Source organism: Nicotiana attenuata, chromosome 5, assembly GCF_001879085.1.
Source record: "Nicotiana attenuata strain UT chromosome 5, NIATTr2, whole genome shotgun sequence".
Classification (NCBI taxonomy): Eukaryota; Viridiplantae; Streptophyta; class Magnoliopsida; order Solanales; family Solanaceae; genus Nicotiana; species Nicotiana attenuata.
Window position 1 is genome coordinate 49,651,363 of NC_031993.1, and position 12,987 is coordinate 49,664,349.

A 12,987-nucleotide genomic window follows, 5' to 3' on the forward strand; every position below is an offset into this window, starting at 1 on the left:
CCGATGCGTTTTGGTTGATTTGATGTTGTTCGAGGTGTTTTAAAAATTGGTACAAGTTTGAATAAGGTTTTAGGATATGTTGGTGCCTTTAGTTGAGGTCCCAGGGGCCTCGGATGAGTTGCGATCGCATAGAGGTAAGGAAATTGTTGATCGCGAACGCGTAGGGAAGGTCGCGTTCGCGTAGAGTTATTGGACCTGGGGTCTTGGCTTGATCTTTGTTCATTGCGAACACGGCAGTGGGTCCGCGATCGTGTAGTGTAAAAATGCTGAGCATCACGTTCGCAGTGTGTTTTATGCGTTTGCGTAGAGTAAATTTTGAGAGCTGCGTATTTGTGCTTCGCGATCGCGAAGGATTTCCCGCGATCGCGATGAAGGAAAAATAGGAGCTGGGTAGAATGTTTTAAAAGCTCATTTCCGCAAATTTGAGGCTAAGTTCCTCCATTGTTGGTCAATTTTGAAGCTTTTTGAAGAGGATTGAAGAGGGATTTAAGGAGAATCACTTGGAGGTAAGATTTTTGAACTCAATACTCGATTATTATGTGAATTCCACCTAGTAAATCATGGAATCTAAGCCTAAAATTGAAGAACTAGAGCTTGAAATTGGAGACCTAAAATTTGGGATTTGAAGGGTCATTTGTGGATGGATTTTGGTGTTCTTGGTATGTATAGACTCGTGTGAGGACGAGGATTCTATTAAGGTAATTTTTGTCAGATTCCGAGACGTGGGCCCGTGGGCCGGGTTTGAGCGATTTCGGGATTTTTGATGTGAATTGGATATTTTCGAGTGGGCTTCATTACCTTAGCATATTTTATTGATTATGTACTGATTGTGGCTAGATTTGGAGCATCCGAAGGTCGATTCGTGCGGGCAAAGGCATCGCGGGCTAGAGTTTGGACCGAATCGAGGTGAGTAATGATTGTAAATGATGTTCTGAGGGTTTGAAACCCCGGATTTGCACATCGTGGTGCTATATTGAGGTGAGGCACACGTTTGATGACTGATGATAGGCTATAATTGCATATTTTAGTCGCTTATTACACTCGAATTTACTGCACTTTAATTGAGTTTGCGCTTTAATCGCTAGTGTTTTGCACTAATTGTGTGTTTTATGCCTTGCAGGTGTGATTCCGAGCTATATATATGTTATGGAATGAATTTAAGTGATTTGAAGCTTTGAAGTCTGAGTAAAAGCTCAAGGAATTAAGCCGGGATCGTGTTCGGAGGTCAAATTTGATAATTAAGTACGAACGAAGACTTGAGGAGGTATATTGCACACTGTCTAGTAAAATTGATATAACTTTTTGCTCATAACTCCATTTGGGCTCCACAATATATGGTTGGAAAGCTAACTCAAAGGGCTACAATTTTCATGTTTTACATTTTTCCAAATTCTAAATGGAACAGGGTGAAAAACCGCGGTTTTGCCGCGACCGTGGCAGAACCGCGGCAGAGTGTACTCGCGGACAACTGAAGAATCAGACCGCGGCAAAACCGCGGCAGGAAGCGAAAATTTCAGGGACTAAAGTGCAAAACATGGGATTTTAAGTCCTAAACCCTATATAACAAAGGAGGCCGGCCAAGAACAAGAAGGGGACATATTTTGGACACAAATTAGACCTAGGGAGGCGGAGAGACACTACTTTAGGGTTAGACAACACCCTTGGAGGCAAGAACACATTGGGATCAAGGCGGAGAATTCTTCTACGAGTTTTTCCTTCCTCTTCCTATTTTTCATTGTTGGTTATGACTTTTAGTATTGTAGTTTTACATACTATTATGAATAGCTAATTTGTTGTCTAGAGTTTTGATAGAACCTTTTGTAGGATAAATTCTTGTTATGTTTTTATATAATTGAGCCATAGCTTTTCTCTATTGTTTATCTACGTTTCTATTGTGGTTGGTTGAAGAGCTCTCAATTAGCTGTGCCTATTTAGTGTGCATAACTCGGGAGAGAGTGCATATTTAGGTAATTGTTGAACAACACCACTCCCAGAGTATATGAGGGATCAATAACCGAGGGTTTAAAGGCGGGATTAGGGATAACGAAGCCTTGGGTGCGATCTGAAGTGAGCTGTATTAAAAGCCAGCTAGCGTAGCTCGGGAGAGTGCATCTAGTAAATTGTCGTAATTACTCGGGAGAGATTTACGGTAATAAGAGTGCTCATGATCGGTAGAGAATACTTAGGCGAAATTATAGAAGACATAGCGGGAAGGATTCCGACAATAGGGGAAATCATAACTCTAGACCGCCTTAATCTTTTCTCTAACCCTCAGTATCGTTAGTTGTTAATTTACTATTTTAATTTGTTAGTTAATTAGTTAAACAGAAGAATCTTAATATCTATAAGTTAGAAATTATTCAAGTTTGTCTTCTTGGTGATAGTGAACAGTTGTAGCTAAACCTTAGTTCTCTGTGGGATTCGACTCCGGACTTAAACCGTATTATATTTGCAACGACCGCATTGTCCTTTTTTTAAGGCATAGTTGGGCGTGATCACTCGACTTAGGTGCTCATTGCGTACTTCGATCTTCGAGCCTTGTACTCTGTCATCGGGCTCGAGCTTGGTCCATCGGGCTTGAACTCGGTCTATCCTGAACTCGGGCTTGAAGCGAATCTTCGAGCCCGTAAAAGCGGGCATACCTGATTTCGACCGTATACACCCACAATACCTCAAATCAACAGCATACCACCACACGAATATCTTGTCTTGGAGAATTGCGATTGAAGGTATTGTCGATTTATTTTTAAAAAACGAGAGATTAAGTTGGGGCTTACTTCAAAATTTGAACAACTTGTTGTTTATAAAACAAAACAAAAGGTCAACCAAGCACCAAGAGCAAGAAGTTTTAATATTTTTCTTTCCCAGCGTTTAGGTGGTTCATGAAGCCACTAGTTAAGCCATTGACAAGCTGTAATTAAAGCTAGATTAAAGCCACTAGTCATGATGCATGTGCCACAACAGTTTAATTTATAGTAACTGCCACTGACAATACAAGGCATTGGCGGGTTGGATCGGGACTCTGTTTACCTTTAAAATATTATAACGGGCCGGGGTAGGTCAAGATAAAAAGCTTTCATTTAGGGTTACGTTGCTAGAGAAATATTCTTGCCAAATCCATCATAAGAAGTTGAAATATTTGAGAGAGAGAGAGAGAGTGATGGGGTGGATGGGAGAGCAGATGGAGTCTATAAAGTCAATTCGGTTGAGACAAGGCCTCAACGAAGCAGTTAGTCTGGGAATGATTGTTACATCAGCAATAATACTATGGATAAGTGGGAGTGAGTTACCAGTGGTGGTTGTGCTTTCAGGAAGTATGGAACCTGGCTTTAAAAGGGGTGACATTTTGTTCTTGCACATGACCAAGGATCCCATTAGGGCCGGAGAAATTGTTGTGTTTACTATTGATGGACGTGAAATTCCTATTGTTCATCGAGCAATCAAGGTTCATGAGCGGCAAGAAACTGGAAATGTTGATGTCCTTACAAAAGGAGACAACAATTTGAAGGATGACAGACTTCTCTATGCTCCTGGACAAAGCTGGTTGCAACGGCATCACATCATGGGGAGAGCAGTTGGGTTCTTGCCTTACGCTGGCTGGGTGACCATTATCATGACTGAAATGCCTATCGTCAAGTATATAATGATAGCTGCGCTGGGATTATGGCTTCGAGCTTGAAATTGAAGTGCATCCCATCGACATATTTTCAACTCTTTTTTTTTGGACCAGTTATACAGAAATGTCTTTGTACACCAATCAAAGAGAATTGTTTTGCATACTGGATCATATATTTGTTAGGAATATAGTAGATATGCCCTAGATCCAATATCATATTTGATGATTTGAACATATTTTTTGTGAACGTTATTTGATATAAAATATATATGGCATTTGATATTCTTTTATCATTGTTATTAATTGCTTGATTAATTTGATAAGGTCCTTGATTAAGTTTTGAGACTTGACATTGTGATGGAGATCATGATAATGAGAGTAAAGTTTCTTATAATTTAATCTAAATTTGTTCTTGACCGTAGGATTATTAATTTGGACATTAGTAATCCTGTTAGATCAATATTTATGTGATCGTCTTTATGGGATAAAGATTAGTTGATCTCATTAACTAAATTACATAGATAGATGATGCATATAGAGATATGATCATTGAACTGACTCATTGGATAATTCCTAATGGTTAGAATTACCATAAACTGTCAATAGGATATTCTCTTGAAGAATGTAATGTAAAAGTTTCGTTTGACCTGAGATCGTCATAGTAATTGACAAGTTATTTATTGTGCTTTGATACCAGACACCTATGGCCCTAGGGCGATAGTTGAAAGGATATTGGGTATGATTAAATGCTTGTAGAATTAGTGATTGATCAAGATGGAATCTGTCAACTCTTGGTAATGAGTTTAAGCTCCATGTTGTCATGAATTATAAACGACCAAATTAAGACCTTGGCCAGGGCAATTGAATGAAAGAAGAAATGAGTTTCTTAGGTTATTCAATGGTCGATTATATTTGACATGAACACATAGTTGGTCGCCTATTAGGATTTGACAGTTGAACCATATCCTAGGGTGATCCAGAGCTATAAGGACAGAAAGAATTACTACATTATTCTTCTACTGGTTCTTGAGAGTAAATTGTAGAAAGAATTACAGCCCATGTCACTTGGCCTAATAGCCCGACCGAAAATGGCCCACATTTAAAGCTCTTACCCTATATAGCCCATGTTGTACATAACTTGAAAGAAACTTTTCAGCCTTTAGCTCACTATTAAAGACATACTTTTAGGGTTTTTATTATTTTCTTCTTTCTTCATTCCCTTCTCTCTCTCACCGCCTCTCACTCCTTTCTCTCTAACCCACATAGATCTCTCATCCTCTCTTAACCTAGCCCCCACTATTCCCCTCCTTTACCCCCTACGCAATTCTGCCATTAATGGCTCGAAGAAGGCTCGAAGAAAGACTCCGTCGTCCATGGTGGCAAGCAGAAGAACGAAGAAGATTTTTGAAAGAAACATGAAAATACACACAGATCTGAAAGTAAATAGCTCTCAAACTTGATTTGCACCAACAAACAACCACTAATTTTGGAAGATTTTGAAGTTTGAAGTTCTGGTAATTTTGGAAGATTCTGAAGTTTGAAGTTCTGGAAAATCATAACTATGTAGCAGGTTGTATCGACACTGTATAATAGTGTATAATTGTGTATATGGGTATACAGACACCTCTTATACACTATTATACATGTTTATACAAGTTATACAGTATTGTATAATTGTGTATAAATGTGTATATTTGTGTATAATGTTGTATAAATATATATTTTTTCAGTTTATAAGGATGTATATACATTGTTAGCGTGTAAGAGGTCTCTACAGAAGTTTGACACTTCCTTCTCTTCTTCTTTTTCGTGTATGTGCTATATGAAACAGATTTGTACGCGTTGGAGGAATTCTACAATTCATTTATCAATTTTTTATTTTTCTTTTATCCTGTTGGATTGCTTCAGCAATTGCACATAAAGGTGTTTGAATTTCTTACCTTCAGATAATATGTTGATTGTGTGAAATAAGCTGTTTTTTCGGGAATTAGCCTATTATTTTTGGGCTATAGATTTGCGATGTGATATCTAGGCTATTATGTTGCAAATCAGGTGTGTGAGTTGTACTTAAGTGAAATTATCCCTAAATTGTATACTTCATGCTATCCGGTCGTTAAGGAGTGTTGCTAGACGTCACCCTTGATTAGTATATTGATATGATCAATTTACTACCGGCTTAGTATTGAACCTATGGGGACGCACACTAACGAGTGTTCTGATCTTTACTAAAGGATTAATTATTTTATTGTTTGGTAATTAAATTAATAAATTTAATTAGTCAGACAAATTTAGTTATTAGTCCAAATGAAATATTATTATATTCTTTACTAGCACAGAGGATATAACTAATATTGTGAACAAATTGAAGTTTTCTATTTGGAATAGAAAAATTAAATTATTTCTCTTAGTTGAAATATATATGTGATATATATAATATAAATTTTTATTGATTTATATAAAGGTTATATATAATATTAATTTATTCTCCAATTTGGAATTGGAATTGTAAAGACGTGAAAGTCCAATTGGACTAAGTAGCGTACTTCGGCACTTCAATCCCTTTGAGAATGGGATTCGAATTTTTATAGAAAATTCCATCATCAAAAATAAACTTTTACCCTAAGTAAATCATTACCTCAATCAAATAGGAAAAATATTTATAGGTGATGCTATAAAAAGGGTGATGGAGAAAATTTGCCGTATTATTAAATCTTGAGAAGAAAAATCACTTTGTGAAAGTGAGAATACAATACAAAGCCAAGAAAGAAAATACAATTACAAGAAAAGTGTTTCTTGTTCTTTTAGTTGAGATTTTGAGAAAAATTTCAACACAATATTCTTCGTTCAATTTGTTCGCGTGTTTCATTGATCAAAGAGTTGATAGCAAGGATCGATCTCGGTATGGATACGCATAGAGTCTTCGTACTATCGAAGAATTTTGAAACAAGACTCTCTTCACTCTCAGATCCGATCTTTGACATATAAATAAATTTTAAACACGAAAAGATAAAATTGTTATTGTCTTCCGCTGCGTGTTACGAACACCTATACGCAATCCTTCAATTTTTAATTTTTCTACTCTCCCCAAAAAAAAAAATTCATCGGCAGAAATTCTTCAACAATAGGCAATGAGCATCTAGTTCACCGTGAATACTAGTAGAAGTGAGTCACACAAAAGTAAATTAACGCGTGAACTACACAAGTTTACATTCTAAAAAGGTGAACATTTGGCAAAATCAAGAAAGCCAAAATTTAATTAAGAAAGAAACCAGAGGAGCACGTATAGCAAAACACTTTTGAAATACCAACCAAATTGCTAGAAAATTGGAATGCCCTTGCGAACAGTTGCCTCTGCACCTTTAAGATGTGAAGGAGCCACATATAAATCTGTAACTGCAAATATCAAGAGGTATTCATGCTGCATCTAGGCTGATGGACATGCTTGGATTTAGAGTTCATAAAGTTAGAACTCCATTTAAGAACCTTGTTACTTCACAAAGCCAAGCATGCTCCTCGCTCACACTACCATTTCTTTTCCTGAGTGGTTGGGCCTCCCTTCTCAATCTGTTCACCCTTATCATTTGTTACATTTTTCTCAGCCGGCTTTCTTTACTCCATTTTGCTGTTCTTCGAATTCTTTCTCATAAGTGAAGATTTTTCCACTTCATTCTCCTCATCCTCCATATTCACCACATCAATATGTGACGCCACTTCATCATCAATCAGCCTACTTTTCACCAATCCTTTTTATTAGATCAAAAGTTCATTTAAACACAGAGCTCAAGAAGATCATCTTCAGAATCAACATAGTGAGAAAGATTAGAAGGACCAGGTCCTTCATTCACTTTCCCATTTTCCAACACATTCACCAATTCTCCCTGATTTCTTTTATCACTTCCTCCATCCTTCAAGGCTTCTACAAATCCAGCAATAATTTTAGCCTCACTCTCTAGAATATTAGATCTACCTTCAGTTAAAAGTCTCATCAAAATCTACCAAAGACTTAGTGGGGTTTTGATTCAGATGGAGTTAGAATTTTAGAATGTGACGGGGTTGGGTTCACTTATGGGATATTTGGAGCGGATGATTCCGGGTGAGACATGGTTGATTTTGGTTTGGAAAAAAAGAACCGGTTTTGGTTGGGTGTGAAAGAAGGAAATGATTTTTCGGGCAAGGGGTCATTCAAAAGAGGTGTAACGTATGTATTAGTGTTATTAAAAAAAAAAAAAAACTTTCATATTAAGTACAAATGGGAAGAAGAATTCAATTCAATTTCATATTGAAAATAATATAAAAATAATTATTATTATTATTACAATTTAGTAGATTTAGGACATATATTAAAAGGGCTTATCTGTTTAACCTTTGAGCTAATTCAACACCATCCATGTAGAAAAATAATACAATAATATTCGTATTATAGATAAACACTAAATGAAAAAAAATCAAAATATTGTAGAACAAAAACTAATGTATAAAGAGGAGAATAGATACAATGTGATTCTATCCACACTTTAAGTTTATTTGATAAAATTAACTAAATAAATAATATTTGAAAATATTATTGATAAATTCAAATATCGAAATAATTATGAGAAAGTCATACAGAATAAGTCAAGTTAAATTTCAGGAGTAATACAAATTTACATTGTATTATATTGAACTGATAATTTACTAAAAATTCATCTGACAGTTTAATTATATTAAGTAATGGATAATACAATTAGATAAGCGAGGAAAAATATATATAAATTTGCAGGAAAATATAAATATATAAGACTTATAATTAGAATTATGATGAGAAAAATTATACATATACACATAACTAAAATCATAATAATCAAATAGTTATAAAGGAGTAATGAAAATAAAAAATTCAAGCGATAGCGTAAAAATATATATACTAATTAAAATTTTATTAATAAATAGAACTCTTAATTTCATAATAAAAAATATAAATATAAAGATACTATTAGGATAGTGTATGTGTGTGTGTGTGTGTCTATATATATATATATATATATATATATATATATATATATATATATATATACATAAATAATTATTAAAAATATTGGTAGGTTTTTTATAAAAATAATAAAGGCTTATCTCTTTATACTTTTGATGAATTTAAAATTATAATTTAGCAAAAAAAATTACATTATTTAGTAAACTACAAATGAGAAAACTAATTGAATATTACAGTATAAAAGAATGTATGAAAATAGGGAGATAAAGATAATTTATGATATTTATATTTTGAACTAATTAAAAAACAAAAAAATAAATAAATAACACTCAAATAAATTACTGATAAATTTAGACCATTGAAGAATTTTGAACTGTATAACATAAGTTTTAAAAAATAAAAATATTTTCAGAGTAAGAAAATATATATCTATGTTATATTAAAAGAGAAGTAGTATCAAAATATTAAGTCAATTGAGAAGTTATTAAAAAGTCACATTAGTAAATGTATAGTACTAAGTACTTGCTAATTTGATAAAGAATAAATAAGGATCAAACAATTTATTTGATTACTATATGTTGTGTATCCTTTGATTTCGTATAAATTTTGTTATATTTCTGCATACTATATCAAACAATGAAACAAAAACTAAGATTTATTAAAATAATATGATATATTAGATCATAATTTTATAAGATCAATATTCTGTCAAAAATTATTCGCGCATCGCTGGTTCTAACACTAGTTACTAAGAAGTTTTATGTCTAAAAGGTGCTCCTTATAGCAGATGTTTGAATAGTGCTAGTTTTCCTCCCTATTGTTAATCCTATTTCCCACTTGTCAAAAAAACAAATCTTTGCTTCACTCAACTTGCCAACAAATTGATCAAAAGAATAACCAAGTTTGGTGATCAGTGCCAGGTTATAAGATTTTTTTTCCCAAAGGGGAAGCTCTTATTATATGAAATGGGATGGTTTATGAAGTCACTAAAGTCATTGACAAGCTGCAATTAAAGCTATATTAGTAGCTGTGCCTTAATTAATTTCCAGAAGGTGGAAGTCAAGCTTATTCACCACCTCAATACAATAATGACTCTTACAGTCACGGTTTCACCATGTTTTCCTTTCTGGAGAGGAACTCAACAAGAAGACCACTGAATAGCCAAATTAGTCATTTTCCACTAACAAATTAATATTATACTTGTATCACTAGTAACGTACCAACCTCGGGTTGTAAATCCAGAGTGAAGATATAATTATGTGGATGCTCAATACTTCAACTGCTACGTCACATCAAGTCCACATTTGATATAGAGAATAATAATATAACTTCACATTATTTTTAGAAACCCCTAGGTCCTTCGTGAAGCTAGCTAGAAGATCTTGACTCCAACTAAATTCTGTGCATTTGTTAATTTTTTTTTTACTGCCCTTATGATGAGAGGGAATATGTCAACCATCAAGGTAAAAAGAAGGACAAAACTTGGAGCTGCATTTTGAATTTACTTTAGATCAGCAGAAACGTGAAAAATACGTTGTTGATGAGTATCCTAGTCATGATGCATGTGCCTCAATATTAACACTTATAATGCCACCGACAGTACAAGGCATTGGCGGGTCCGGTCGGGACTGTATTTACCTTTTAAAAAATTGGGATTTTTTCCTATCTATACCATACATGAAACATTATTACCAAAAATGTTCATAATTTGTTAATTACCCACCCAGTCCACACTTTTACTACAATTTATATACCAATCCATAATTAGGCAGATTCTGCCATTTAAAACGCGCTAAAAAGAAGGCACGAAATCTGCGTTTGATTCTTTCCACATTAAATTCGAATTTTGAAACGTAAAGAGATCTCATTGCTGCGTAATTCTCTCATTCACTACAATTCTAAAACAACGCAAGCTTCAGGAGCTCCAGTACTCAATTTGCTTTTACAAATTCTACAACGCAATACAAATTGTAGAATTCAAAATTGTTCTTCATCGACCTCAGTACTCAAATTGTCGAACCTATATCTGTTCTTCATCTCTTTTCTCTCAACTAAACTAAATCATNCCAACATTAGGGCTCCAATCCCTAAGTTGAGTTTTTAGACATAGGGCCTCCATTCCCTAGTCGCCTTTTGCCAACATTAGGGCTCCAATCCCTGAGATTAGTTTTTAGACATAGGGCCTCCATTTCCTAGTCGCCTTTTACCAATATTAGGGCTCCAATCCCTGAGTTGAGATTTTAGACATAGGGCCTCCATTCCCTAGTCGCCTTTTNCTCTCAACTACACGAAATCATGTCAAAAATTCCAATAATGCTAAAATTGAATGGGAATTGGGATAACTATGGCAGATTTAGAGATTTTGAAGTTGATGCCATTGTGGTAGATGAGAATGCAGGTTTGTGTAGTTCGAAAATGCTTAGAATTTTAGTTTTATGATATTATCTACAAATTTACATATATCTACAATTTGAATACAAGTTCTTTATTTGGTGCAGGAAAAAAATATTTTAATATACAGTGTCTCCAGATTGTAGATAAATTGTAGGCAAATTGTAGTTTACTTGTAGCTTGTAGTTAATGTGTAGATAAATTATAGATAAAATGTAGATATATTGTAGATACTATATTTTTAATATTGTAAATTTTTTTTCTTTGTGTTTGTTCTGAAAATGTAGGTGAGGGCTTCAACAGATCATATACATACAGTGTTGGATGGTGTGAAGCGGTACATTGTGTGTCTAGAAAACAAGAAATGTAGTTGTAGCCAATTCCAACTTGAAGAACTTCCATGTGTAAATTGTTTCCGGATTGTAGTTATAATGTAAGTTAAATGTAGTTAATTTGTAGTTTTTGTAAAATTTTGTAGACAATTTGCAGATTAATTGTGGATAACACATTTCTAAGATTGGAGTATTTATTTCTTATTTTTTGTTGTGTAATTTATATTCAACTGACAGTTATATACAAATATTACATAGAACTTGGAGGTAAACATCTAAAAATTATGATAAAAAGCTACAAAATTTATATACAATAACTACATTGAGTCTTCACACAATGTAGATAGTTTGAAGATTATTGGCGAGGGAGATTTACGTTAAGGATTAAGGCGAGAGAGATGCAAGCAGAAAATTGGCGAGGGGGAGGGAAGCTGGAGGCAAAGTCGGCGACAATCTGATCGAAGGGCCGATGATCCCCGGCTTTGAGCAACGTCAACACCGTGTTCGATTTGGGAGAAAGATTACTTCAACTTGAATCAGATGGAACTTCAAATTGGGATTTTGTGAAATTAAATGGAGAAAAAATTTTAGAATCGTGGGTCTGTAGAGGACAACTGATGATAAACGTGAGGTAGTGAAGGTAAAACGTGGGGGGTGTGGGGGGTGGGAGGAGAGAGAGGCGGGTAAAGGTAAATGTGAGAATATACGCTCCTAAATTAACATCTAATATAAATGAAGCATTAATTATACCCCTAATTGGAATTATGGTATATAAATGGTAATTTGGTATGCTGAAATGTAATTAACACAAACCTTAAACATTGAGGGTAATAAGGTTTCATATATGGTATAGGAAGGTAAAAATCCCTTTAAAATTATAATGGACTGGGGTAGGTCAGGATAAAAAGCTTTGATTTAGGGTTATGTTGCTAGAGAAATATTCTTCCCAAATCCATCATAAAGAGAGAGAGAGAGAGAGAGAGAGATGGGGTGGATGGGAGAGCAGATTGAGTCGATAAAGTCAATTCGGTTGAGACAAGTCCTCAAGGAAGCAGTTAGTCTGGTAATGATTGTTACATCAGCACTAATAATATGGAAAGGATTAGTATGCATAACTGGGAGTGAGTCACCAGTGGTGGTTGTGCTTTCAGGAAGTATGAAACCTGGCTTTAAAAGGGGTGACATTTTGTTCTTGCACATGACCAAGGATCCCATTAGAGCCGGAGAAATTGTTGTGTTTACTATTGATGGACGTGAAATTCCTATTGTTCATCGAGCAATCAAGGTTCATGAGCGGCAAGAAACTGGAAATGTTAATGTCCTTACAAAAGGAGACAACAATTTGAAGGATGACAGACTTCTCTATGCTCCTGGACAAAGCTGGCTGCAACGGCATCACATCATGGGGAGAGCAGTTGGGTTCTTGCCTTACGCTGGCTGGGTGACCATTATCATGACTGAAATGCCAATCGTCAAGTATATAATGATAGCTGCGCTGGGGTTGTTGGTCATCACATCAAAAGAGTAGTGGACTATGGCTTCGAGCTTCAAATTGAACTGTAGACATATTTTCAACCCTTTTTTTGGGACCAATTAATTATATAGAAATGTCTTTGTACACCTTATCAAAGAGAAATGTTTTGCATACTGGATCATATACTACCTCCCCCCCACCCCCA

The 12,987-nt window shown here is 34.8% G+C and overlaps 2 pseudogenes; both read left to right on the top strand.

The window, feature by feature from the left end:
* Positions 3,006-3,777, top strand: LOC109225820 (annotated as a pseudogene).
* LOC109225819 lies at positions 12,111-12,955 on the top strand (annotated as a pseudogene).